Source organism: Fukomys damarensis, unplaced genomic scaffold, assembly GCF_012274545.1.
Source record: "Fukomys damarensis isolate Sample0158 unplaced genomic scaffold, DMR_v1.0_HiC HiC_scaffold_3, whole genome shotgun sequence".
In the NCBI taxonomy this organism is placed as follows: domain Eukaryota; kingdom Metazoa; phylum Chordata; class Mammalia; order Rodentia; family Bathyergidae; genus Fukomys; species Fukomys damarensis.
This window is the reverse complement of record NW_022900915.1, coordinates 22,106,165-22,133,539: the sequence shown is the minus strand read 5'-3', so window position 1 is coordinate 22,133,539 and position 27,375 is coordinate 22,106,165. Positions and strand designations below refer to the sequence as shown.

The window sequence follows — 27,375 nt, the reverse complement described above, 5'->3', positions numbered from 1 at the left end:
TTTCTTCAGGGCCAAATATTAAATATTGTTGGCTTTCTACTTCCTCCTGGCCCTGGATGGAAGGGAAGTGCCAGCAACTTTGGAGACTCTAAATATTGTTAGCTTTCTAAGTTATGTGGTCTATGTCATAGTTACCTCTGCCATTAGAGTAGCTATAGAAAATATGTAAAGGAGTATAAAATTTTATTCAAAACAATATAATAAAGTAGACCAGGTTTGGTTCATATACCATGTTTTGCTGACCCACTCTCTGAAACTAAGATATTTAAAACTAAAATTTGGAAAAGAACTAAAGTCATTTGTAGGATGATTATATCCCTCTTCTCAACCTTTGTATCTCTGACTGTCCTCAGAGACCATGCTGATATCCTAATCCAGAAGCATCAGGTTTTGCTCCTTTTGTGTACTCCTCTTATCTGTACTTTATCTTCTGTATTATTATCTTGCCATCAGTTTTCCATTACTACATCAAAATATCCAAGATGTCACCTTATCAGAAGAAATATTTAGGCTCTTAGTTTGAGGTTTCAGTCCATGATGGTTCTGTGCTCTGGCAGCACATCATGGCTAGATGCACAAAAAGAGCAAAGCTTCTCACCTCATGGCTTCTTTGCAAAACATAGAAGAGGACCTGGGAATTTAGCTCAGCAGCTCAGTGTCTGCCTGGAACATGAGAAGTTCTGAGTTCAATACCTGTACCCCCCCAAAAAAAAGAAGACGACGAAGAAGAAGGGAAGACATAGAGTCCCAGAGTCTTCTTTAAGGTTATGCTACCAGTGACTTAAAGCTTCTCACCACACCTCACCTCTTACAGGTTTAGTCACTTCCCAGGAGTGTCTCACCAGGGACCAAGCCATTGTATGAAGGGCCTTGAAGGAACATTCTAGATCTAAAGTACATCTCTTCTTGAATGAGTTATCTTGCTTCTCCAGCTACATTGTTATTTGAATGTGCAGATTTTTTTCTTCTTCCCTCTTTCTTTACTCCCTTTTTTCCCTTCTATCCTCTTTCCCCTCTTCCTCAATTCTTAATAGATGAACTAGGAGATATTCATTGCTAATAATGAATTTGTTTTCCCTGTCATTATAGCAGATTTTTATGAATGTATTTATCTTAATTTCTCAGGCCCTAACGTAGCAGGAATTAAATGATCATTAAGATTTTTTCTTAGGTTTTTTTTTTTCCCTAACAGTTTAAACAGACAAGACCAGGGAGATCTAGAGTATGAGGCAAAATGTTAGAAATGCTTTACTACAATAGAGATAGAAAACAGATGTAAAATTAAAGACTATTTAGTAGGTACAATCAGCATGGTTTATTAATAGAGTGTGGTGAATGAAGATGCCTCGTAGGTTCCTCAGATCCAAATTGAAATCAGATATTTTTCAAATACCACCGCCATGCCTTTCAGAAGGCATGCTCAACCTACCGTAGGGAAATGGAAACCTGTGAAAGTATTTTTGCTATTTTTCTTTACTGGTAAATATTGACAAGCTATGTAATGCTACCAATTCCAGATATAAGTTATAATGAATTATTTTATCTAAGCTTTGGTTTAAAGGCTTTGACTGCTTCTGTGGTTTTATGGGTTTTCTCTTTTCCCTTTTTAAGGAAACACTCAGATAATCAAAAACAGTGGCAATGGATTGCTTTTCTGTTTGCTAATATAATTTGATAATGTTTGTCATCTGAAATGTTAAGAAATGAATCAGTTCCAGTTTTAAAACAAACCTGATGAATTAAGCCAAATCTGCATCAAGTTATTTAAAATGTTGCTATTTATCTTATTCTGAGAAACAAATGGGTGTTTACATTCAGCTGAACTGATGTCCATGATTGTAGGCTGCCACCATATTTCAAGATAACTGTTACTGGTGCAGCCATCTTCATACACATAAAACACTTGCATTGCATTTTGCCTTTGAGATGGTGCTCTGTAAGTAAAGACAAACAGTTTGAATGAAGACAAATGGTATTTTTAAGCATATTACTTTCCACCTCATATAAAAAATTATTCAAGAGTTCAAAGTAAAAATTAAAGTGAGTAAAAAGATGCATAATGATTATACATTTTTAAAAGGTCAGAGAACTGAAGATGAATGAAATTTTAGGTTTATGCGAAAAGATTTTGCTACTTTCTGTCATAAATGTCAGAGCTCTTAGAAGGGAAGCTATTGTGAGAGAATTTGCCCAGGCTTTTAGTTTTCCATTTCACCTTTCCTATGGGATTTTGTCCTTATTTGAAGAGAATTTGTTGGCTTTATCATTCGTCAGTAACTCCATTATGTTCATAATGTTAGAATTCAGAAAGTTTTTTCTCCAGAATAACATTCTAAAATGAAAAACTACAATTGTTTGATGATCTTTACCATTAAATATTGAACTAATTTCTGAATATGCTGGATAATTGCTTGCAATTCTATGGGTCAGAAGTACCTTTACCTTACAAAATGTGCTTTTAATCCTGTATACCTTACAATTCTCCATATCATGCCAAATTAAATAAACTGTATGGACATTGCACAGTGTATGTATTTTGGTAAATTCATGTCATTCTTATGTAAAATGAGTCTCCTAGGAGTAAAATTCTAGATGCCTGAATTTTTGTTATAATTAGTGGTATATTATTCTGATATCTTCCCTAAATCAGTTTATACAAAAGTTCTGCCTCAGTCAGCCTAGGATTTTTCATAAAGTAGTACTCTACCAGATGTTTATTAACTAAATGAAAATAATGTCTAAATGGTGAACTATATAAATAAATATTAATTGTATAGGATCAGACCTTCAGACCTAGAAGCCAATTGGTTAAAATAAAAATAGAAAATTATAGTATTATATACTCCTGGGGTATACATTCATCCTGATATACCTAGTGTACTAAATAATTGTTACATCTATGAAAAACATTTTGAATATTTTATCTTCATCATTTGCTAGCATTGCATTCACATTTGCTTTTCAAATTAAAATTTATTTTTGTGGCCTGGAAAGACTGAAGTTTAATTAAAATGCTAAAAAAACGTGGTGAACCTTCATTTCTGTCACTACTGCTCTTAACAAAAGAACATTTTTAACCTATTTAATCAACGTCTCATTCAGTATCTAGTTGTACTTGTGAGCTTATGTTAGCAATGATATGCCAAGAAACTTTTAAATAAATAAAAATCTAAGTGTTGGGTACTTTTCTTTACCTTTGTAAACAGTCAGTTGGAAGGTTTTGAGGATTGAAATGCAGTAGGAAACTATTAGCAGCATCTTTTCCATTCAGTGCCTTGAGCTTAGGCCAGTCATTCATAAGGAGTATCAATCAGTAATTTGTGCCCTGGAGAGATGGGAAAGGTTTTTCATAAAACCCCCATGTCTCTCCCCAAATCATTTTGCGGATCATCTCTTTCCTCTGTACTCAGAAAGGCATTTGTCAGAGCTGAGGAGAGGACAAGGGCAGGGGAAGGAAAAAGAATGAAAATGTGTTTTGAATATATACCATCTCCCCACAATGAATGTAATCATTCTGTATTGCAAACATGTACTAACAAAACTTTTTAAATTAAATTAAAAACAATACTTCTTAGCTAGGAGAAAACATTTGGGATAATGGTTTTCTCTGTTACCTTTTATGGTGGACAGCATATTAGACTTAGATCTCAGAACTGTGACATTAAGCCCATTACTGTCTTGTAGAAAAAAAATGAAATAATGAAACTAGACAGCTTTTACTAGTATATGTGTATAGCACCTGTTTCCATTCTTTGTGGGGAGTTGGTACATGCACAAAAATACATCTTCATCTTAATTGCTTTTTTATCGCCTTTTCCCATCTCTTAATCCCCTTTTTGTACATATTTGTAGTAGTACATATTTATATTCCTTATGTGAAGTTGGTGCATGTACTTGACACATCTTACTCCCTTTTTTCATCCCTTTTCCCTTCCTTCACCTTTTGATTCCCCCTCCCTTTCAGAAAAATCTATCAGCCTGAATCCTAGTATTTAGCTTTTATTTGGCTTTTTATTTATACTTTGGATTACTTATAAAAAAGAAACAATGCAACATATAAGTTTGTGTGGCTCATTTACTTCACTTAACATCATGGTCTCATGGTACATCCATTTTCCTATAAATATCTCCGGTTTATCTTTCTCTAGAGCACAGTAGTACTCCATTGTGTATAAATACCATACTGGTGTTTCTAAGGTTTGGCTGTATTAATTGTGTAGCTGTAAACCTGGGTATGCATGTATCACTGTAATGTGATGCTTTTAATGATTTTGAGAAGATAGCCAAAAGGGGAATACCTGTGTCAAATGGAATTTCTAGTTTCAGGTTTTTGAGGACCCTCCACACTGATTTTTATAGTGGTTGTACTTGTTTACATTCCCACCAAGAGTGTGGAAGTGTTCCTTTTTCCTCACAACCTCTCCAACATTTATTACAGTGATACCTTGGTTGTCAAACTCAAATCATTCCAAATTCCTGTTTCAACACGGAAAAGTTTGAGAACTGAACATATTTTTCCCATAAGAAGTAATGGAAAACCAAATAATTGGTTCTGAGGGCCAAAAATTAGATCTATAAGTTCATTTTTCCAGGACTTTAACTCTGTCATGGTTCTCACAGTTCTCCTTTTAGCTTTACTGCTGGTATCACTAACTTTCTTTGGAGCCATGGTTATGATACTTTATGCAAATAAAGTGCAAATAAAAGCACAATGACAAATGTTTTAAGGCACTAATACAAGTGCTATATGTTGTCTGAGCGATACCTGCGTAGACTGAAGTGTCACTCCCTGTGTCCTTGGTGAGAAGCAATGTGACTGACTCACTCTTAGCCCATACAGGTTTTTTTGTTCAAATCAGATTTTCAATTCAACTATTGAGCAAAGTTATAAACACTGAGTAAATGTTTTTTTCTGACTCTGCTATTCAAATAGTGGTAAGTTCGAGCTCGAAATAATTTGATAACTGAGGTATCAGTGTATTTGTTTTCTTGATGATGGCCATTCTTTCTGGGGTGAGAGGCAATCTCAGTGTTTTAATTTGCATTTCTCTAATGGCCAACAACATTGAGCATTTTTTCATGTATTTATTGGCCATTTGTACTTCTTCTATGAAGTTTATATTCATTTCACTTGCCCATTTTTTGACTTCGCCTTTTATTGTGGGGTCTTTTTTTTTCAGTTCTTTATGTATTCTAGATATTAGTCCTCTGAGGAATCACTAGCAAAAATTTTTTTCGATTCTATAGATTTTCTTAGAAATAAAGTTCTTTAAAGATAGAACTGATAATCAACGGAGAAAGTCCTAAAGCAAGTAATTGTTTTTTTACTACACTTGTTTTCAAGATCCTTATAATTCAGGAATTAAAGTTTCAGAATTAAAGATTTAAAATTATTGCTATACTTATCTCATGTATTTTAAACCCTTTGCGTAATATAGTGGATTCAAATGTATTGTGCATCATTGTCTGGATAATTGTATAACTATAAAGTAATAATAACTGAGAATTGTGATTTAAATATCAGTGTGCATAAATTATTTTACATAAATATTGTCACTAAATTTTTCTTACAGGTACATTATATTTAAAGAGTGCAAAAATCTGTAAATTTACTGTCTCTCAACCTCACACTGTCCTCCACAACACTTATGCAAAACAATCTGTAAAGTGAAAATAATAGCAGTTACAGAATATTTGGTGAAGATTAAATGTAAAGTGGTCACCACTGTGCCTAGAACATTTTAATCACTGTAATAATCACTTTGTAAATGTGAACTAGTCTTAATAGTATTGTGTCTGAAATATTCAACAGAAGACTAGTTTTCCCCCCTTCTTTTTAGACTCCTCCTAAAAACCTGATTCTCCCAGGAGCTTTATATTCTGAATCATCTCATGAAAGACAATTTCTTCAGAAGTAGGAGTTTTAGAGTAATAGGCTTCTCAAGTTGTGCTTTGTATCTTTGTTCCTAAATTGACAATTCTCTTTAAGCACTCCCTAACTTCTCTAGGATTCCTTGTTTTTCTGACTTGTCAGAAATGATAAAGCAGTGAAGGCTGAGACTCTTGCATGGTGCGGGGGAGGGTAGTGGATCATTCTTTCCTTAGTGCTATGTCTTTGTATATACAGCTGTTTTTCCCCACCCAGTCTTGTCTTTTTGTTTCTTTTATATTCTGTTTTCTGATGCAGCCAGTAATTGGATTGGTTCCAGAAACCATACTTTCAGTCTGATTCCCTGACCTTCTTGGATGCTCTATGGATAACTGCAGTTACATGTTGGAAATAATTGTAGTTGTTGTTTTTAAACTAGAGAAAAATATCCCTAAACACTCATATTGTGGTCTGAGATTGCTGCTTAGACTCAGGATGCTTACCTTCCTCCTCCTTTCACCTGTTCATCTAGTCACCTACACCTCATCTTATGTGTGCATGGAGGTTAGGACCTTGCAGTTTGCTGTCTTAGGATGTCTTTAAGATGTGTGTCTACTATTCTTCTTGGAAGTCCTGAAGCAGCAGGAGCAACACCCCTAGGTTTCATCTTCTATTTACTTATTCTCCTTATCCACTATATACGGATCCACTACACAGAAGATACATGGAAGAAAAGGAGTTTGAAATCTTCATTTTGTGGGCTACTTTCATTAAAATAAATTGATAAATTAAAAAATTTTATAGGAAGGGCTTAATTATTGAATAAGAATTTATTCTTTTATCCCCTCTGAGATCTGAGCGTACAGCAAATAAAGGCACACATTGTCAGACCTAATCTCTACTCTCTTATATTCATTTACCAGATACTTATTGGATTATTTTGTATAACAGCACTGGGTACTGACTGTATCCCTCCTTGTCATTGTATAGCTATGAATAGGTAGAGGAAGCAGATAAAAAGATAAAGAAACAAATAATTACTCACTCGTTGTGATTAATGCCATGGTGGAAGCAAGCCAGATGGTGTGACAAGAATAAATTAATGGAAGTGGGATGGGGAGTTTCCTTACGTGGAGAGTCAGGCAAGACTTCCATGAAGTCCACATTTCGGCTGGAATTGAACAAGGAGGAGTTAGCTGTGTGAAGATTGGAGAGAACACGTTTCCAGGCAATGTTTGAAAAATTACTGTGGCGTTCACCCACAAGCAGAAAAGGCTGTGGTAGCCTCTTAGCCTTCCAGGAAAGCACAGATTTACAACACGCACAACCACATGCACACGCACATGTACACACACCTATTAATGACTGCTATTTTCTTGGTTGGGAAATTTCTGAGATCATTTTTCACAATGTTTTAAATATTTGTTGTCATTTATTACATGTATTTTCATCTAATCATGGATTATCTTTCAATGTAGAATTATTTTGGGGAAACAATAGGATGTTGTCACATATCTATAGTGAAAAATAAAAGTCCAAATATAAATTACTTTAAAACTGTCGAGCTGTAGGGATCATCTACACCACTGCTACGTTGGAATACATAGTTTATGTATTGCAGTATGTCTGTATTACCCAAAATAAGAATAAATTACCAGTGTTAATGTTTAACACTGTTTAAACAAAGAATGTTTCAACTCTGTTTACTTTTTCTTTCAACTACTGGGTTTGAACCCTTTGCACTGAACTATATCCCCATCCTCCCTTTATTTATGTTTTTCTATTTTGACACAGAGTTTCAGTAAGTCACTGCAGCCTAGGCTTGAACTTACAATTCTCTTGCCTCAACCTCCCAGAATTCTGGGATTTCAGGCTCATACCATCATGTCCAGTTCATTTTTATTTTAAAAGAATAATCAATAACTTTTAAGAAAGTTATTCCTAATTTACTACATTTAGAATCATAAAAAGTGAAAATATCACTGATGTTTTTATATTCAAACTTAATGTTTACATTTAGTAGGGACCTAGAATCAACCTATATGTTCAAAAGCTGGCCCCTGAAATCAATGCACATATCCTATCATTGTTATTCTTCATAATTATTGGAAATTCTAATTTATATTTTGACAACTTTTTCTCTTCCTCTTTTCAACTTTTAATCTTTATTTGTAATGTACCTAAATTAATAAATACTTCATTAGATTCCATCATTACTCATTGAATACATAGTTGTAGTACAAACTTATGACAAGCCAGAGGTACAGAGACTGCAGTAATTCGTGCATGGTACCAGTCTCTTGTTATTTTGTATATATGCTAGTGTCAGGGAGCTGTAAAACAAGCAGGTTGTTCATGCATTTGCTGTGGGAATGAATTATTAATCAATTTATCTGTCACGAGGGGTCACAGCCAGCAGGATGAAGTACCTGTTTATGCAGCCAGCTGTTTCATCTCTTGTTTTTTCCTACAGTACTGCTTCATCTGTGTTTCGTTTACACTTTCCCCGCTTTTATTGAAACTGTACCAGGGCTGGGGAGTTAGCTCAGTGGTTCGGCGGCCTACCTTGCAAGCGCAAGGACCCGAGATCAATCCTCGGTACCAAACAAAAGAGAAACTGTACCGTAAGATTTATAGGTCTCTGATTTAGTGTTTAAATTGATGAGAATATAAAAATGGCTTCAGTATTGAAGGTTAAATTTATCTTGCATGAATTATTTTCTTTATCCTGTCTTTCCCTATCAAATTCTTGGCCATGCAAATCTTTAACATAGTTTTGTGTGGTCTACAGACTTTTTTATGAGAATTACTGTGAATATTTTTGTAATCATGAAATAGTGCTCTTTAAATGTTGAGATCCTCAAAGTATATTTTTTCCCTGTCATGATTTTGGTATATTACAAATATCTATAAGTATTTACAGTTGTCAGTTCTGAGAACATAAAATAAGCTTTCCTCTAAATAAAGTATTCATAATAAACACTTTAATATCAATTTATGATTATAGTCTTTTTCCTTTAGTCTCACTAGTAATGTGCTGTTTTCACATTCACATTTGGGAATTAATGAAAATCAGAAGAATGCAGTCCGGGCCCATCATCACCCTCGTGGTGTTGGCTGTCTAAGCGTGCACTTTCACATTGTTACAGCTCCAGTGGAGCAGTGCAGGGTAGGATATATGTTTAATGCACTTTTTATCCAATGAAATTTTGGCTTTGACACTCTCAAAGTGATTCTAAAATATATGTGGAAAAGTAATGTACTACAAAATGAAGAAAACATCAAAAATCAAAGAAAAATATTAAAGCATTTTATAAAGCTATAGTAATTAAAGTAATAATGTACAGGCATATAAATCTGCAAAAATATTGGTGGAAATAGAATATATCAAGAGACAGACATGTTGGTAAAGATTTGAAAAACAATAGGAGTGATATTTTAATAAGTGAAGAAATATTTTCATGTGTGATGTTCAAACAGCTAGTTATCAATAGAAAGACTGGGTTGGGGCAGAGGAGTAAAGTTTCACACCTCACAACAAGATGGAGAATCCTAATAAAACAGTCTACTGTTTCATTAGTTATTAATTTGCCCAAATGGAAAATGATTATTACTTTCTAATCCTAAAATGATTCAGAAAAATTCCTTAATGTACAGTAATGTTATCAAGACCTTCTTGAATTTTTAAAACCCTTTGCCTTTTATTTTGAGACAATATTCCATACAACAGTTAACTGACAAGCAAGAAACCTGGAGGAAAAGGTTTGAAATATATCTGGTAAACTGAATTTTTATATTCTAAGATATATGCAAAAAGCTTTCACAGAACATCAAAAAATGAGCAAATTCAAAAATGAGCAAAAGACATGAGCAGTTAAATTAGAATATAAGCAGGTTAATTTTCATTAAACACATGAAAATGATATGAAATTTTAAAACAATGACCTACAATTTTATACTTAGCAAATGGAGGATTTTTAATCTTTTTCCATTATTAGTTAGTAATACATTCCTATGCTCTTGGCCAGAGGTCTAAATTAATACCAGTATTCTGCATTTAAATTATTAAAATATACTGCACATCTTATAAAAATGTTTACTTATTGAAACAGCAATTCATTTCTTAGGGCTTTATCTCAAGGTAGTAATCAAAAATGACATGAAACACATGTTTTTAGTTCATTATAATATTTATAATGACAAATTTAGGGGAATACCTTATAATTGAACATATATAGCATTCTATTTTTGAAAGAAATAGTCACAATACTTAATAACATAGTATGATTTGGTTTTTATATTTCCATAGTCATAAATTTTAGGACATATAACAATGTATTTAGTAATTGTTGGTATATTTTCAGAATGATTCAGAGCAGATATGCTTTTATAATAAACCTCTGTTATAAAAAATGATTAAAGACTTTACATCATAGTAAATATCACACTTAACACATACCTGTTTAATGAAGTTCAGGGGGGCACTGGGGATTTAGCTCAGTGTTTCCGCCACCTGCCTTATAAGCACAAGGTCCTGCATTCGATCCTCAGTACCAAAAAAAAAAGTTGAGGGCCAGGATGTAGTTCAGTGGTACCATGCCTGCCTGGCAAGTGCAGGTCCTGAATTTAATCCCTGGTATAAAAAAAAAAAAAGTTGATATTTAATGTAAGACTTACATAATACTTTCTGATTCTGATTTTTTTTCACATTTTGATGCATAAGAGATAGCAGCACTCCTAAAGTAAGCTATTTTATAGTCTTCTCTGTACAATCCTATTATAAAACTTGAAGATAGTATGACACATTTCTATGTTAATTTATTCTATTAGCTGTGTCTAATGTTTATGCAGTATGTATCAAAATGTAATTTGGAATTTTCTGCAGCAATATTAAAATGTGCAAAACAAATAAAATTACTTTTAATATAGTGTATTAATTCAATATATGAAAAATTATCTTTTGGGGGGGTTGAGACAGGGTCTCACTATGTAGTTGAGACTGACCTGGAACTCACTATGTAGCCCAGGCTGGTCTCAAACTCACAGCAATCCTCCTGCCTCAGCCTCCCGAGTGCTGGGATTATAGGCGTGCACCACCACACCTGGCTGAAAAATTATCTTTTTAACATTAGTATGAAATTTACTATTTTATGTTTTTATTATATAATTTTTCAGCATCCTTTGTATATTTTAACACATGAACATGCATATTTCAGCTTGAGTTGGCATGTTTCAAATGCTTGATAGTCACATGTGGCTAGTGATTATATGCTTTCTGAGGACCGGGATTCCTCACTTACTCCCCCAGGCATAGCACATTGCCTGAGAATGAACAATTATTTTTAAACATTTGTATCTGCTTCCCCCAGTAGTTTCCATATTAGTCTTAACTAGTATCACTTTCTCTGTCATACTTTTTATTTACGTCTGTCTCCTGCATTCAATTGTGTGCCCCTCAAGATAGTAATCATATTTTCTTCAGCGTTACATCTCTAATGTATGCAGTACATGTTTGTTGGAAAGAAGTTAGGGAAGAAGACAGAGTTCTTTTAACTTTTTACTTCAGAGAACCATTTTCTAGTTAAAAAAAAAAAAGTCATGAAATTTTGTGGTAAACCTCAGAAGGTCAAATTTACAGAATTATATCACACTTGGAAATAGAAATTGAAGACCTCAGCTCTTCATTTATTTGGGCTTTAGATGAAGCCATCCAAAATGTCTGTTTGCTGTTTTTCTTTTTAAAGATCTCTAAGGGTTAGAGATTGAGCAACCTTACTTAATACAACCTTATCGCATATTGAATACATTTCACAGCTGCAGAGTTCTTCCTTGTCAATCTTAATATCCTCTTGCTGTACTGTGAAATATTTCCTCTGAGATCTTCAGTGGAGACAGACAACATAGTTGGTCTGTACTAATCACTTAGTGCGCTTTAATGTTACTTACTATATTTTTCTTTCACTGTCTTTATTCAAATTATAGAACACTAATTTTGTAAAATATACATCATGAGATTTATACATTTATTTTCTAATAGATCAATAACGTGTAGATTTGTTGGGTTTGTAAAGTATTGGTCTTCACATAAATGATGATATAAATAACACTATTGAGTGCCTTTAGTTGTTGGTAATAGTAACCTGAGCAGCCATCTTAGGGTGTTGGTTGCTGAGAGCAAACAATAATCTGTACCATCTGTTTTCTGATGTGCTCTTGGCTAATAGTTTCACTTTAGGTTAAGGGCTGAGGAATCATTGTTGAGCCATGTTAGCACCGCAAAGGGTAGTTAAGAACATAAACTGAGAGAGCTTTTTTGTCAGAGATCGAATTCAAATTTGGACTTTGCTTACTTGTGCAGCATCTTCAAATCCTCAGGATGTCACCAACTTCATAAAATTGTTAGAACAATTGCCTGAGATGTAAATGTGTCTAAAGTATGTGTTGCCCATGGTAAATATGCAAGAATTATTATTCTTAACATTAAGTTTTCTCTGAAAAATCAACCAAATGTGCTACTATTAGCTTTGGAAACCAAATTCTAATTTCATCCATTGATTGCTTACCATATGACAATAGCTATTTTAGGAGTTTGGGATAAATCAATGAACAAAACAACAGTTCCTTCCTAGAAGTGTTTGTTTGTTTTGAGAGAGACAGGATCTCACCATGTAGCCCGGGCTGGCCGCAAAGTGGCAATAATCCTCCTGTCTCAGCCTTCTGAGTTCTGGGATTACAGGTGTTTCCTACAAGTCTTTCCAGTCAATTCATATTTCTAGCCATAGCCTTAACGGGCTCTGCTATGAGGGTAGAATGGAAGAAGAAGCCAGAAATAAGTGGAGCCAGGGAAAGGAAGTCAACTATACAATGACTATTAAAAAGCTAGTTCTCCAAGTAAGAGATCACCAGGCCAGAATCTAGGCCCAGTGTCTGAGGAGACAGGAATCCCCTAAGTCCAATTCGGGTTGATGTTAATATATGAGAGGCTTGAGTGAATGTGCAGGGAAAGCCAGTAAAGATCCATAGATAGGAGTGGGAGCTGAGAAGGGAATGGGTTATGCTTTTTGAAATAGAAGAGTAACAAGCTGGCAAATAGCCGAGATGGCAGCACCTGAAGAAAGGGGCTGTCACGTCAGTGAAAGACTCCAGGCTCCTCCTAGCAGGGAACTGAAAGAACAAAGCAGGAACCCAGAGTGACTGAGGGAGGAGCTCAGTTAGAATGGAACATTGTATTTCAAAGGGAAGCTTGTTGCTGAATAGCCAAAGCATGTACTCAATCTACAAGGATTTCTGTCTAACATAGATGACTCATTTCATAAATTACATATGGTCCTTAAGTTGGGATTCTTTTGTACTCTTAGTTTTACTGGAAAAGAAATATTGGTGTATTTTTGATTAAAAGTTCTCTAGCTTGATAAAGGTATATATTATTAATTGATAATATTAGAATTGACTGTCAAGGAGAAATAAGTTGATAATTTCCTGGCCTTCATTTGAGAAAATATTCCTGTTAGAGAAGAAAAGCATTATTATTAAGATATGCAAATAGTACTACAAAATTTGGTAATGTGATTCACAGAAAAACAGGAAAGTTTTGTCTTACTTATTAAGATATATCCAGTATCAACAGCAAGACCAAGGAAAGTGAGAGCCAAAATTATTCTGCTGACAGTTTCAATCCTTATTTCTAAATAATTTTAAATGATAATAGTTTGGTAAACTTTCTAGTAAACCAAATTCACCAAAGACTTGAAGACATTTTAAAAAGCATTTATTTATTCAGTTTTAAATAGAAGAAATTTTATCAAAATTAAATATATAAAATAGAAATATAGCATAGAGAGATAAAGGTTTTGTTTGTTTGTTTTTGTTGTTGGTACCAGGCATGGAACTTGGGACCTTACACTTACAAAGTAGGCAGCGGTGCCACTGTGCCAAATCCCCAGCCCAGAGAGAAAAAGGTTTTACATTGTTACAGTTTTTACTTCGTTGGTTAAAAGTGATTTTTAAATGCTGATGTGATTATACTCCTCCCACTGTAGCTATTTAAAATCTTCTCCCAACCTAGTAACTCAAATAAATTAGAGAATTGACTTCACACAAATTTAAGTTTAGGAATCTGTTAGCCAGTACAACCAGATAGTGACTGACAGTGTTTCCATTAAGACCAATTTAGCCAGGGAACTCTGCTTAATGCTAAAGCCACTGAAAAAAGAGATACATTCTTTATCCAAGGGGAATGCACAATCTACTATAGATTGTAGCATGTAAATGCATTGTTGGAACAAGTACAGTTGCATTATAAAGGCTTTTTCATATGAATACACAGAGTGATTCACTCTGCTTGGGAAACATCAAGAACAGCTTCGTAGGAGATGTGGCTCAGGAAGAGAGTCCTAATGTCCAAATGGGTGATCATTAGCAGTCTTTAAACAGTGACTGCTCCTCTCATTACAGAGTAAATTTTATAAGGGCATAAATCATGTATATACTTCGTTTGCCACTTTTCTTTAGAGCCAGCATAACTGTCGGTGCAGGAAAAGCTCTTCTGAATGAACCCAGTAAGACTGGAAAGGAAGCAACAGAAAGATAATCTAATCAAATAGAAATAGTAAATAAATATGAAAAAGTGTTCAGCATCACTGGTCATTTAAGAGATGGAACTGAAAACAACACTGAGATTGTACCTCACCCCAGAAAGACTGGCTGCTATCATGAAATCAACCAATAACAAATGCTGGCAGGGCTGTGGGGAAAATGGAACTCTTCTCCACTGATGGTGGAACCACTATGGAAATCAACACAGAGCTACCTCAAAGAACTAGGATTAGAGGTCCTATTTGACCCTGGTATTTCCCTGCTTGATATCTTTCCAAAAGAATTACAAAAATCATACCACAGTGATATGATATATGTGCACCCATATTGGTAGCAGCACCATTTGTAATATCTAAAACTTGGAAACAGCCCAGTTGCTGATCAGCTGGAGATTGTATAAAGAAAATGTGTGGTTTTTTTTAATAAAATGAAGTACCACTCAGCCATAAAGAATGAGAAATTAGACATTTATAGCTAAATGTATGCACATTGAGGTGATACTCTTAAGTGAAATAAATAGGACATATATGTGTAAGTACCAAATAGTTTATCTGGAGTGAGAAACTGAAAGTATACGTAAGGATCTAAAGGAATAATAATGTGAAATAGGAAGAAAAGATCCAAAGGGGAAGGGGAAGTGGGAGGGGTTGGGGAAAGGAAAGTAAGGAATGGAATTAATATGAGAAAAGGAAAAATAAAAACAAAGCCCTTGTAAATAGGTTTGGAGGGATTAAAGGGAGGGCAGAGGAATGGGCAAAAATAAGAATCTATGTACAAATTTCCAGTGATGAATATTATTATATTGTATACCTAAAGTATATCAGTAGAATTAATAATAATAAAAAAGAAAGATCATTACATTCCATGTTTTGGGAAACAAAAAATTGTTAATACCCTTGGAGCAGAGAGTTGAGACAGGCAGGGAAATGATAACAGATAAAGATAATAACAGGTAATATTCATGTGGTTTTTCAACATGTACTATTTTAAGATATGGATAAATAATCTTCAAAATTCTTGATCTATGTATTTTAAGTTATTTGCCCAGATTAGATAGCTAATTAAGGCGGAACATACCCAGTCCCTCTCCCCACAAACTTCTTAGAAGCGTTGCTGCTGCCTCAAAAGTTCTTCATTTGTCCAGTTTCTCCCACTGTATTTTAGTCAGCAGTCAGATGTTCCTGAATTTGCATCTGTTATTTCAGATTGGGGGCTGCAAAATCATTTATCCTGTCTGAGCAGTTAGGAGACTATTGTGACTGTCCCAGAAAGAGATGATGCAGGCTGAATTGTGGCAGGTGCAGTCGGAGTACCAAGGAGGGATTGAATGGTTGAACTGAAGAGCTTTTTCAAAGGTGGATAAATAGAAATTATTGATAAAATAAGCTGAAGGAGGGGAAAGAGCCAAAGAAGGTTTTGCAGGTATATTTCTGTCATGGGTAGAGGATCCATGGCAATCCAAGAATTTAAAGTCAGCAGCAAGGTTTTTTGTTGGGAGGGAGGTGTGCAGGAATATTTGAAATACTTACATTTTTTTCTTTTTTGGAGTTGAATTTGAGGTACCTGCTAGAACATCTAGAAGGAGAAATCTAGAATGGTACAGAAATACTGGGGTGGAAGATTTAAAAATGTGATCCATTGATCCCTGTGTGATCACTGAAGCCATGGGGAGAAAAAGATTATCTAAGGAGACTGAAGATGGCCAAGGTCAGAAAAACATTTAAAGAGGAGGAAGGAGAGCCACTGATACTAGTCACAAAGAAACCAGGTGTATCATGGGAGGTGTGCATGAGCCTCAGGTTTTTCCTTCAATATTGTCTGTCACAATCTCTTCCTCAATCATTGTCTTGCTCCACACCCTGCAGAAGATCCTCATCCCCACCCGGTACCCTAAAGGACAGGGTCTGTGACTTTTAGTTCTTTATTACCTAGGGATCTTGCTAAAAGAGGAAAATTGTTCCTATTGAAAATAACCAAGGGAGCATTTTTGAGGAAATTCAGTTTGACTGTTACTTCATTTTCAGATGTCAAAACAGATTTTTATTTCATTTTTTTCTCCCATTAAAATTTAGAGATTTTCTGGTAAGTCAGCATAAAACTTGTAGTAACTAAATAACCTGTTAGGAAAGCAAACTCCCAGCTTTCTTCTGGATATGATGTGTTGTTATGGGAACAAACATTTTGCTGACATGTTCTGAAACTTAGTATTTTGATGAATTGACCTGGGACTAAGAATCGATCACAAACTTCTCAGTTTTACAAAGGCTGACTGAAGTATCAGGAAGATGGGCAGCCAGTTCATATGGTGCTAGATGGATTGCAATACAAAACTGAACTAAAGAGAAAACACTGCTATCAGTTACTAGCTGACTGGTGAGTGCATAATTGAATCATATCAGAAATAAAAGGCCAAACCGTTTCTCTGACTCAAAAAAGCTCAGATTGCAAATACCTGTCATGCTTAGTAAGCAGAACAGTGTTACATTACATAATGTGAAATATTATAGTAGACAATGAAAGATATTTTGTATTTTTTGGCTTTTTTGTCACTAACATATTAAGCCTGAGTGTATTGTTTCAGTGAGTAGCCACTGAGCATGTGCAGGAATTATACAAACAAGCAGGCCTCAGTTGGGGCAGTTTTATAAAAGAAGGATTTTAGGGACACAAAACTTATTTTAAAAATAAAAATGAGAAGAGCCATGTTTGATGGAAATGAGAATGATTTGCCTTTATAGAGTATTTATCAATCAACTATTGGGTAAACAGACTGTACAAGATGCCAGGAAGCCAGAATAAGAATTGATCTTCCCTTGAAAGAATTACAAAAGAACTTCCACGCTCTGTTATGGTTTATTGGAAGTTTGGAGGAAGATTAACTAAAGGCATCAAAAGGAAATTCAGATGAGGAGAATAGAAGCAAAGGAAGCTAGAGGCCTCTGAATAATCACTCCTTTTTATATTTTGAACTTGTCCGTTCTATGAAATGTACTGTTTTGTATAAAAAGTGGGGAAAAATAGAATATAAAAACTATAGAGTATATTCTAATAGCAGATACTGAGGGAGCCTAAAAATTTCACTTCTTCAATGATAGGGAGATTGACAGCCAGTGACAATGGGTCTTTTCTTTTTCTTTTTCTTTTTTGGTCTTGTCACTGAAGATGAGATGGGACTACTTTATGACAAAAGTAGCAAGCTTGCATCTCTGTAATTTAGGCAGAAACTCATCTCTGTTGAGTGATATGCTTCTGTTTCATTAAGAAGGAGTTCAGGGTCAATGAAAAATGCCAACAGCTTTATCATTCCATTAAGTGACTTGGATATTCAAAGTCAGCATTTGGAGCACTCTTGGGAACATCAGGATGAGTTATACTGGGGAATAAGGTACTGAACTACTCTAGCCAAACCCACTTACAGGATACACATACAAGAGCTTATTGTATGCAGTAAATTTACTTGTCTTCTTGCCAGCTTGATATGGACTGCCTAATCATTGCATGAGTAGCGGAAGAGCACGTAAAACGCAGGCCCTGACAGGTGTCCAGTGTGAATATTTTTTTTCTTTAACCTGACCTACATTTCATCTTGGACCTATTGACCTAACCGCAGCTCACATTTCAATGGTCTCCTCTTCTAATCAAACATCACCACTTCAGAGGCTTAATCTGCCCACTCATTAAAATAGTCTCAACTCTCTCCCTTTTATTCTGTGCTTCCTGTTTTTCCTAACAACTATGACTATCAAAAACTGTATTACTTATTTATTGTTTGTGCCTCCTACCAACTTCTAAGCTCCTTGAAGAAAGGAATTTATTATAACGGTATTTAAATAAATATTTGTCATGTTAAATGTCAGAGCCATCACCCACCACACAAGCATGATTAAGAGCGTTCTTCCTGGTAAAGGTAGAGAGTTTCCTGGACCCTGAATCCTGTTCTCTCTGTTCACTCCCTCACACCACCCCTTTTGGGTTCTTACAGCCTTCCCCTTTCCATTTTTATGAATAACTGCTTTTATACAATTAACAGTATTAACATATTGATAATTTCGTAAATCAGACATTGACGTATCTCTTTGTGTCTCAGAGACTGTGAGTCAGCAAACATGATTCTGGACCTGGTAGTGCCCTGGTCAGGCAATGGGTCCTGGCTTCCTTGAAGATTTGAGTCTTATTGTGAACAACAAGGAATGTGTTCTCTTGCAGCCTTTCACTCAGTAGCATCTAAATCCGATTATCTGTATGTACCTACTTCATCTTTCTCATCCTTATTTCAGATCCCTAAAAGTGACATCTGAAATGTGCGCTATATTTCAGGGTTTTGTCTGCTTTGATTTTCTTACTGCTGAGTTAACCAGAATAATAATTTCTTTTTACTCCTTGTTTTAATTGTACAAATTTGGGATATAGTGTGATAATTTGATATATGTATATGTGCAATTTTAAAAATTGATTAAGGTAGATACGTTATATAATATGTACTGGTTAAATCAGGGTAACTAATATTTCCATCTCCAAGCTCCTCTCTTCCAGCTCTTCATAAAATATGTAGCAGATTATTGGGAATTATAGTCACCCTGCTGTGGTATAGAACACTAGAATTTATCCCTTCTCTCTGTGTTTTGGTACTCGTTATCCAACTTCCATTTCTCTTCCACTACCATTCTCAGCCTCTGGTAATCACTATTCTACATTCAGATCTACTTTTTTAAATATCCATATATGGATAGAGAGATCATGTGGTATTTTTCTCGTTTGACTTAAATTGCCCAAACCCATTCATTTTGCTGCAAATGACAGGACACTAATTTTTGTGGTTGAATAACGCTTCCATTGTGTATATACCACATTTTTATCATTTGTCCATTTATGGGCATTTAGGTTATTTCTATACTTTAGCTATTGTTAGTACAATAATGGAACTATATCAAAGCAGCCAATGGAAGGAAGAGACAAAGTATGGAATGAGAAAAAAAATTGCAATCATTCATCTAACAGTAGGGGGTATCATAATCCCCAACTTGAAACTATGCTGCAAAGCTACTGTGATTTAAAAAAAAAAAGCATGGTACTGGCAAAAAAAAAAAAAAAACACTTGAGGATCAATGGAACAGATTAGAAAATGCAGAAACAACTCCAGACATACTCAACTACCTCATCTTTGTGTTGGAGCCAAACACCCTCACTGGATAAATGATAGCCTCTATAATAAATGGTGCTGGAAAAATTGGGTTTCAACTTGCCAAAGATTAAAACTAGACTTGTTATCTCTCACCATGCACTAAACTAAAATCAAAATGGATCAAATATCTAAATATAAAAACAGAAACACTAAACAAGCTAGAAGAGAGGTTAGGTAGAACTCTTGAAGACACTGGTGTAGGAAAAGATTTCGTGCAAGAAAACTAGCAGAAAGAATCAACAACTGGGATTTCATCTTATTAAAAAGCTTCTGCATGGCAAAAGAAACCAACAGAGTGAAGAGACAATCTACAGAGTGGGGAAAAAAGTTTTACTAGCTGTTCTTCGACAGATATCCATAATATAAAGAGTGCTTTGAAAACTCACATCCCCAAATAATCCAGTGTAAAAATGATCAAAATGCTATAGATACATCTCTAAAGAATGCATTCAAAAGACCGACAAATTTATGAAAAATGCTTCATTTTATTAGCTATCGGGGAAATACAAGTTAAAAAATACCATCTAACCCCTAGAAAAATGACTCAGCAAAGACAAAAAAAAAAAAAATAGCTGCTGCAGTCTTAAGGCAATTTTCCACCATTTTTGCAATAGCTAAGGGCCAGATAGATGCCACCAAATGTTGTTTGTTTGAATGTACCATATTTCTTTCAGATAGCTTCTGGATCTATAGAGCAAGAAAGGAGGCCTAAGAGATAAGAGAACAAATGCAAATAATTTTTGTATTGATTCTAATTCCAAATCAAGAACACTGGAGAATATAAAATGTGGTATTTCACTGTAAGTTTTTTCATTAATTCTTCCCTCAATGGGTGATCTTCAGGTTGTGAAGGGACAAGTACCTCTTCATTTCTCCTTCCAGTCTCTTCTTTGTTTTTAGAGTGCTCAAAAAAAAAAAAAAAACCTGACTACCACTGTTTCATTTCTTTAATTTATTATTGAAAATATACACTTTGAGTTTCTTCACATTTGTTTTAATAGTACATAGCAAACTCAATTGTTGAAAGCTTTACCTACAAAGTTCCATCTCTCCTTTACTTGTGAACTTTCTAATAGCTCCAAGGCTGAACATGTTCTCAGTCAGTGACTCTACTCGGCACGTTTCAAAGAACAAGGTGACCCTTACCAGAGTTTGTGTAGCCAAAGCTGAGGAAGGCAACTCTTTCTGCAAAGGAAATGCTCTCTCTGAAATTTCTAAGCTTAAAAATATCAAAAAGCATTCCCCTGCACAGCTTTACAACAATATGAAGAAAACAGGATATTTAAATGTTATCATATTTTCTGAAGTTAAATTTACCTTCGAAAGATGTGCTTCAATGCTTTGTGTTTTCATTACAATTTTTTTCTTGCCTAAGTTGCAAAGAACTTAATTCCCTCTCCTCTCTGTGCATTGTCCTCAACCTCCTGTTTAAATCACTCATCTGTGCTTTGCATTGCTTGGCATCAGCCAGTATCTTTCCATGGAAGCAGACGGGAAGGCATCTTGACTGCTAGCAACATCCAACATTGGAAAACAAATGATGTTTTCAGGAGATCTTTATTCAGTGAGGTAAAACATTTTCTGAGATTATTCAGGAGGTTTGAAATCTGTGGGAGACTGTACATACACAGAATGTTACTGTTGGAACTTTATTATTGTCACAATGATGATCCATTTCTCAGGAAGTGTATGCTAATGTGTTTCCACTTGCTTTTTAATGCTTTGAGAGTAGATGAGCTGAATATTGAAGCTATTCGGCTACCTAGAAAATAGTCCTTACAGTTTACACACAGCATGCTATTATGTTTTTTAAAAAAGTGATCTCCTAGAATTGTACATAAATAACACACAGAGATGATTTACTCTACTTAGATGATTTAAATCTTGGTATTTAGTTTTTAAGATATATACAGATGATATACCAGGTAACAACTAAGAAAAAATATATAAAGAATTCTCAATAAAATTATGAAAATATTAAAAGTATAGTTTTCTTTTTTAACTATCTGAATTTAAAGAAGGAAGAGTTATAGAGTTATGAAATTTTGCAGCAAAAAATAGTAAATCTTCAGTTTATATACTTTTGTAAATTGTTTTCATATATGTGTTAGCAATGAAGTTGTGCCCTATAACCAGACCTACAACACTCCCCCAAAAACATAGAAACACTTTAATCAGTAGTTATTAAGAAGGTTACATGTCTGTGTTTCAGGGTTACTAATTATATTTATCTATAATTCATTTTCTCTTTTATTATAATTACTTTAACTGGCTTGTTCTTTTCTCTCAAGTGGCAGTAACATTTTCTTATGTGTCAGAATTTCTAAATTTTATATTACCCATGCATTTAACATGTATGAAGTACTCATAATTTATAAGACATTACATGTATCATATAATTATAATTGCCTCACAAAGGCATAAATTCCTCCCAGAAGTGACATATTGATTTAAATGATTTAAAACTTCCCACGCCATAGATGCAGCACCAACAGAATGAACCATGGAGTTTAAAGTACTGGACCACATGGCAAATATGGTATTGGCAAGACTTGACTTTGCTGTGCTGTGTGCATCATTACCTCATGGCTGAGGGATTGGGAGGAAATCCAAAAATATTTTTTAAAAAGTAAAAAAACAAACAATATTAGGACATCTTATTAAAGCTTCCCTACTGAGATAAACAATTAAGAAACACCTGTGTTTTTTAACACTAGAAATATGGCATACAATCAAATCTTTATCATTCATAAAGATATGAATCCGTAAGTAAAACCAACACTATAAGGGGAATAATTGATAAAAGAATTGAAAAGTTATTTATAGAGAAATGATTATTACAGCCAGCCCATTTAAAAATTCAAGAATATGTGAATTTAGTACATTTAACAAAAATTTAACATATTTGAAAAAATGTTAGAAGTCAGTGGTCATAAAAAACACAAATTAAAGACAAATGAAGCATCACTTTTATACTGCAGATTTTCAGAGTTTATGAATCACTGTAGATGATGAGGTGCGAAAGCAGACTGTGTATGCCAATGATAGGCATGTAATTTGTTCACCTCTTTGGGCAGTGATTTAAATATACTGCATTTCCCAAAAACCATTCAAGTTGGAATGTGCATTACTCCATCTGTTTTACTCCTAGGAGTGCATCCTGTGAAACTACATACATACAAAAAGGTATATGGGAGCCGGTGATTTAGCTCAGTGGCGCCACACCTGCCTCGCAAGCGCAAGGTCCTGAGTTCGATCCACAATCGCGGGGGGGTGGGGGGAAATGTATATAAGTAGGTGTTAATTGCAACTATCATTATTCATGATAGTCAAACGTGGAGGGTCAAAACCTGAAAAAATAAAATATCTAACAAGTTTTATATAAATCATGGTGCTTCCATTAGTGGACTACAAATGTTGCAATTAGAGACCTTGTGTTCTAAGAATCTACAGGATACCACTTTATTAATGTGTATGTATACAAACATATATATGTTTTTTCAGCTTTAATTGAGTTTATTGGTACATTTTAGGGATACAGTACAGTTACATTCATTGTTGGAAATGTGTACCTCTACATGACAAGTCTTGGTTCTCATTTTTTCCCTTTGTCCCTGCCCTCCCTTCACCCCCTCCTCACCTCCCCATCTACAATCACTTTATTTCCATCTTTTCATTATCTCACATTTTTTTCTTTTCCCTTATTACCCTTCCCCTACCCATCCCACCTTCCCTACACCTTTAGCTTCTTTCAAAACATACATATTTTTAAAAGAATATATATGCATCTTTAAAGAGAGAAAAATGTTAATCAAACCTACCTAAATACAGATACCTTTTTTGGATTGCAAATTATTTTTTCTGCTTATTTTCTACATTTTTTCCACTGGATGATCACTTCTGTAAGTAGAAAAAAGATTAAATTTCACCATCCAAACTCAAAATATATTTATTTTGAATTAAATTGCCTTCTTCTATTAATTAGAAGGGGTGGTCAAAATATATAATTTTTAAGTTTTTAAGAAATTTTATTGCCGTTAATCTCCCTCAAAGTGCTCCCCCCTCACTTTACAAACACTTATCCCATCATTCTTGCCACTTTCTGAGGCAATCCTAGAAGTTCTCTTTCGAGCGTCTTTCTGACGTGATCAGTGACTAGTGGCAATTATGTCTTTTACTGTAAAAAATTTTTGAAAATTTAAATATTCATTGTATTTTTTAATCACATTTCAAATTTGTTCACTAGGTTTTTTTTGTGTGTGTGTGTTGTACATAAAGCTATGGGTGTCATAGTTCCATCTCTGACATAGATCTAAAAGCCCATTGAAAGGGTTTTGTTTTCTTGAAAAAATTAAAAATTTGATAAAGTTTACATTAAAATAAAAAGAAAATACATCCATATGTAGAGTATAGGCAGGTATATACAAATCATTGAATAGTGAAATTACTCTTCAAATGCTTGGAGTTTAATATATATTTTATTCACAAACATAAATGAGAGATTTATGTTGACCTTTTTTCTCAGAAAATCATAACTCAGTTTTTTCCAGAGGGCTGCATGAGTCCTAATTCTGATATTTATATTTATTAGTAACATATCATTTCTAATTCTAATGGACTTATGGTACAGACATATGTTGGCTTTGTGAAAATTGAAATGGGTGCTCCATTCTGAGTGGGCAAATGGATTGTAGTCCACATTTACTTTCTATGAACCCTTTGGTGAAAGGAACAAACTACATAAGTATATTGATGACTCTGACATATCAAAATATATATTTGAGATTTTTTTTTAAATCTAGATCATTTTAGAAGAAGGAATTAATGATTCAGCAGATTTATTATATTCAGGCACTGATTTTTATTCTACATTTTGGGCAGATGAGACATAAGGAACTATTTGGGGTTGTACAGCATTGTTTTTCTGGAGTTTATTAGATGTACAAAATCATGTATATACAAATGTTTCCAGTAGCTGAGTTTATGTGGAAATATTACGTATCCTCCAGAGTAAAAGATCTTACCTGTCTCCAACTATGTATGGCTGTTTACAGTGTCAGAAATGCTTTACAATTCTTGCATTGATCCTCCGTAAGAATAAGAAGTCTCGTAGTAAACCATAGCTCGTGAAGGTGCATCTTTAAGCTAAAAATAATGTAGACATTTGCTTCCTACAAATTACTTGCAAATCTGCTTTTTGCAAGTTAATTATAGGACAAGACTCTGTCTTCTTGAGTGGTTGTAAATATGTCTATTGGACTGTCTCTGAGGCATCAGAAAGATGAAAGTGTTTGAGCAGGTGTTGGGCTGCTGTCATATTATGCTTTGACAACAGTCCTGGTAACTTATCTTCCACATTCTGTAGTTGTCACTGTAACAACAACAATCTAATTCTACTTTCTTTGCTGGAGCATTCTCTTCTGAAGTAAAGCTTCCCAGTAATTTCTGCTTCAGAAAATGCCCTAATTTATCAATGAAGGAAAAGATGTTCCACAAGCAAAATTATAAGAGTAGCCACACTCCCTGGACATATTTTCTATCTTCATGTTCTTTCTCATCTTTTACCTTGAATAAATATACGCCTGTAGCTTTTGTTTCCATATGTAAATTTAGTAACCCATGCATTTTCTTATTAAGTATATTTCTTTGTTTTATGATTTTTGGAGTAATAATTCAGTACATAGTATATAAAACAAAACTTTCATTTGAATTTAACAATTCTGTCACCAATTTGACTAATTTTGTCCTTCTGTTTCCAGTTCTTATAACAAAATGGCTTTGAAAAAATATTAGCCCAATGGTAAAAAAACACAGAAAACAAATACAGAAATAAAATGAGTTTTTTAAAAAATTTGAAGCTTTCAACAAAAAAAGGATAGCACAGTAGGAAAGTATCATGTGATGAATTACAATAATTTTCTGTTCAGCAAGACCATTTTAGACTTTTTCTTCCTTCAAAGGGAAAAAGAACTACTCAAAGCTAAGTTCTTCATAATACTTGTATATAATTATTTTAGAAGTCATCGCTTTATATACACTTTCAGTTTTATTCAGTGACATTTTAATTACCTTAAAATTTTAGTTATAATTAAATCATAATGACTCAGGTATGAGAAAGTTAAAATGACCTCTACTTCATAGTCAAATGCTTAAATTACAGCAATATGTGATAGCATTATAGCCAAGTGTTACGGCTATCTAAAGGTCTCTGGAGGCGAACAAGTCAAGGGCACTAGGAGATGCCGGTGGGCCCAGAAGAGTTCTCATACTCCAAAGTCTGAGCCTAAACAGAAATGGAAACATTATGGGGTGGGGAGTGGTCTGTCCTACCAGACGAGCATGCTCATTGAGATGGATGTGCGGAGTTAACAGAACATTCTTGAAACCTTGGGAAGAAATATTTTACAGCACAGTTATATTGCTTGAACAGAACATTTTATGACAAAAACTTAGGAGTCAGGGGGAAAAGGCCTCCCCTGTTGTGCATTATTTTCTTATGAAAATATCACAAATAAGTGAGATTGTCCTAACAATAATAATACAGCAAAGATACACAAAATTTTCAATAACTTACCTGTAGTGTTCTCTTGGCATATAAATTTAATGATGAAACGAAAGAAAAGAAAAACAATCATTGTAAAGATATATTGGCTTTAGGACCTGAAAAGGAATAATTTACTGTTCTGTTTGGTCTTAGCCAGTAGACACTGTGCTGTCCTATGGATTTGTTTGCCGGTTTTCTATTTCCTGGTTAACTTAAAATAGTATTTTATAGTCTAGAGAACTGTCATAAAAATCTACTGGGGAAGACAGATATTTAAACAATCGTAATTTAGTGTAGTAAATATAGTGATAAGGTATGAGAGGGATACCTAAGATTTGGTTGAAAAATGGAACTTGCTAAGGGAAATAAGGTCTAAAGGGAATCTAAGAGAAATAACAAGGTGAAATGGATGCAGAATGATCCAGAAGAAGTGATGGTAAGCTTTAAAATAATGGGGAAAAGACAAACTGATATGGATTTGGAGGCAGGAAGGAGTGGTTATAGGAAATGAGGCTCCAGCTGAGCAGGTCCCTTGATCTGAGGGGCTTCATGCTATCCAGTGCTCAGTCTGAGGGAAAGACTAGGCATTTGTCTCATGCTTCCAATTTTTCTCTATCTTTTCTTCCTCCTGTTCCTATTATGAGTGGACTATTTCTAGTCTTCTTTGTTCTTGTATGTAGTGGTAAGGGGAAGAGTAAAAGAGCGACATTAATTACCTTGTCTCTGAAACAAAATACCTGACACCACAATTTACGGGATGAGAGCTTTATTGGGCTTAGTTTCCAGTGGGTTCATTCCATGGCTGGCTGGCTCCAAGGCAGAAGTGGCATAGTGGTGGTTGTGGCAGAAGAAAGCTGGTCAACCCATGGCAGCCAGAAAGCAGAGAGCAAGAGGGGAGGAGCCAAGGAAGGAATCACACTCAAAGGCACAACTCCAGTGACATAGCTCTTGCAATGAGGTCCTGCCTCCTAACAGCACATTCAGCTAGGAACTCATCATATAGCACCTCTGTGATCCACTCACCTTCCAAAAGCCCCACCTCTGGATACATGAGGTTTTGGGGGGACCTTCTAGACCTTTGGTTGTGAACCTATGGCACATGTGCCACAGTGGCCATGCAGAGCCCTCTCTGTGATGACACCATGAGTTGTATGAGGCTTTTTTTTTTTTTTTTTTTTTTTTTCA

General features: G+C 34.6%; 1 protein-coding gene and 1 long non-coding RNA gene across 3 annotated transcripts in view; one reads left to right on the top strand and one right to left on the bottom strand.

Annotated features, from left to right (window-relative positions):
* Fer (FER tyrosine kinase) overlaps positions 1–27,375 on the top strand; it is a 360,047-nt gene that overhangs the window by 285,774 nt on the left and 46,898 nt on the right. The gene's annotated exons all lie outside the window — the stretch shown is intronic.
* Positions 1,583–10,410, bottom strand: LOC104867792. Its single transcript, XR_781854.2, has 4 exons — positions 10,329–10,410; positions 6,915–7,040; positions 3,195–3,427; positions 1,583–1,934 (listed from the first exon to the last, which is right to left on the bottom strand). It is a non-coding gene; the product is annotated as an uncharacterized LOC104867792 (long non-coding RNA).